The sequence below is a fragment of the Schistocerca gregaria genome, unplaced genomic scaffold (assembly GCF_023897955.1).
Source record: "Schistocerca gregaria isolate iqSchGreg1 unplaced genomic scaffold, iqSchGreg1.2 ptg001001l, whole genome shotgun sequence".
NCBI lineage: Eukaryota > Metazoa > Arthropoda > Insecta > Orthoptera > Acrididae > Schistocerca > Schistocerca gregaria.
Window position 1 is genome coordinate 2,501 of NW_026062351.1, and position 2,500 is coordinate 5,000.

The following is a 2,500-nucleotide window of genomic DNA, read 5'->3' on the forward strand; positions in this document are numbered from 1 at the left end:
CCACCGCGCTTCGCACCGGGCTCGGCTGAACCAACTTTGGCCGCCAGGCGCCGCGTGCAGGGTGCGCCGCAGCGTAGCTGCGCCGCCTGCCGGGCCCGTCGGCTGGCGCTCCTGCCACTCGGCGCCCCCCACCAGCCGCCTGTTGCGCGTGCGCCCACGCAGCGCGCGGCCAACACGCCGGGCGGCCCCCCTTCACCGGCCGGGAACAGTCCCACCAAGCCACCGCCGCGTATCGCTTCATACCCACATGGGCCTAGTCACGTGTGTGGATGTGGCGGGTACCGCTGAAACAACCGGTTAATAGCTGTACCGATCGTCGCCATCACAGATTCACCTCCAGCGTGAACAACCGCTCAACAACGGATTTCCAGTTCATTTGCGTATCTTGGGCAGTAAACGTAGATGTCCACCTACATTTGCGAATTCAACAATTCTTGCATGCCAGGATGTCATGTGTCACGACACGCTACATCAGACCACATACACACTGCGACATGTGCAGAAGAGAACACGTGGAAGGTGGCCCGCGCACGTATGCGATGTCCCTTCCGCGATCCACTGTCAACCGGCATCTGCGGCATGTCCCAGATATGGAACGCGGTCCACCAGGGTAGCACTTTGTGTGAGGCAATACGACAAAGTCGGAATACACGCGTCACTACATCAGACGGCTCACGCTGACCTGACCTGACCTGACTCACCGCACCACCACCCCCAGCGACCCAGGGTGACATACAATGCGTTCGTACGTTCCTCCCACACGCCTCTACGGCGTACCACAGTGCAACCTAGCTGTTATTGGGAGACGAGACAAGTAGCATCGAGCACATCATATGGAAATTGAGATTCGACACACCGTTGGGCACAGCCAGCGTACGGTCACACGTATCACACTACTTCACTCTGTACGTAACGACCGATGATCGGTACAGCGTGTGGGTTACGCGTACGACATCAGCGGACAATGGACACAGACCATACCACGACGTACACTGAGGGCGTCGACATTCTGAATGCAACTGAACAGCTGCGAGGCTCATTTAACACTCAAAACGCCAGACCGACCAGCTTGAGAGGACAGAGACACAAAGAGGGGGGACAGAGGGGGAGGGGGGGGGGGGCGATATAGTCCTATTGCAGTACAATTGACAGTGGATAGCGGGAATATGTGGAAAGTAAGCAAACACTCCGCAAGACATCTACATGAGGATAACAACGACACCAGAGATTCCGAGCAGTGAACTATGTTAGGCAAAGGGACAACGTGGGTTAGGTTAAGGGACAACGTGGGTTAGGTTAAGGGACAACGTGGGTTAGGTTAAGGGACAACGTGGGTTAGGTTAAGGGACAACGTGGGTTAGGTTAAGGGACAACGTGGGTTAGGTTAAGGGACAACGTGGGTTAGGTTAAGGGACAACGTGGGTTAGGTTAAGGGACAACGTGGGTTAGGTTAAGGGACAACGTGGGTTAGGTTAAGGGGACAACGTGGGTTAGGTTAAGGGACAACGTGGGTTAGGTTAAGGGGACAACGTGGGTTAGGTTAAGGGACAACGTGGGTTAGGTTAAGGGACAACGTGGGTTAGGTTAAGGGACAACGTGGGTTAGGTTAAGGGACAACGTGGGTTAGGTTAAGGGACAACGTGGGTTAGGTTAAGGGACAACGTGGGTTAGGTTAAGGGACAACGTGGGTTAGGTTAAGGGACAACGTGGGTTAGGTTAAGGGACAACGTGGGTTAGGGTTAAGGGACAACGTGGGTTAGGTTAAGGGACAACGTGGGTTAGGTTAAGGGGACAACGTGGGTTAGGTTAAGGGACAACGTGGGTTAGGTTAAGGGACAACGTGGGTTAGGTTAAGGGACAACGTGGGTTAGGTTAAGGGACAACGTGGGTTAGGTTAAGGGACAACGTGGGTTAGGTTAAGGGACAACGTGGGTTAGGTTAAGGGACAACGTGGGTTAGGTTAAGGGACAACGTGGGTTAGGTTAAGGGACAACGTGGGTTAGGTTAAGGGACAACGTGGGTTAGGTTAAGGGACAACGTGGGTTAGTTAAGGGACAACGTGGGTTAGGTTAAGGGACAACGTGGGTTAGGTTAAGGGACAAACGTGGGTTAGGGTTAAGGGACAACGTGGGTTAGGTTAAGGGACAACGTGGGTTAGGTTAAGGGATCAACGTGGGTTTGGTTAAGGGACAAGTGGGTTAGTTAAGGGACAACGTGGGTTAGGTTAAGGGACAACGTGGGTTAGGTTAAGGGACAACGTGGGTTAGGTTAAGGGACAACGTGGGTTAGGTTAAGGGGACAACGTGGGTTAGGTTAAGGGACAACTTGAGTTAGGTTAAGGGACAACTTGAGTTAGGTTAAGGGACAACTTGAGTTAGGTTAAGGGACAACTTGAGTTAGGTTAAGGGACAACTTGAGTTAGGTAAGGGACAACTTGAGTTAGGTTAAGGGACAACTTGAGTTAGGTTAAGGGACAACTTGACGTTAGGTTAAGGGGACA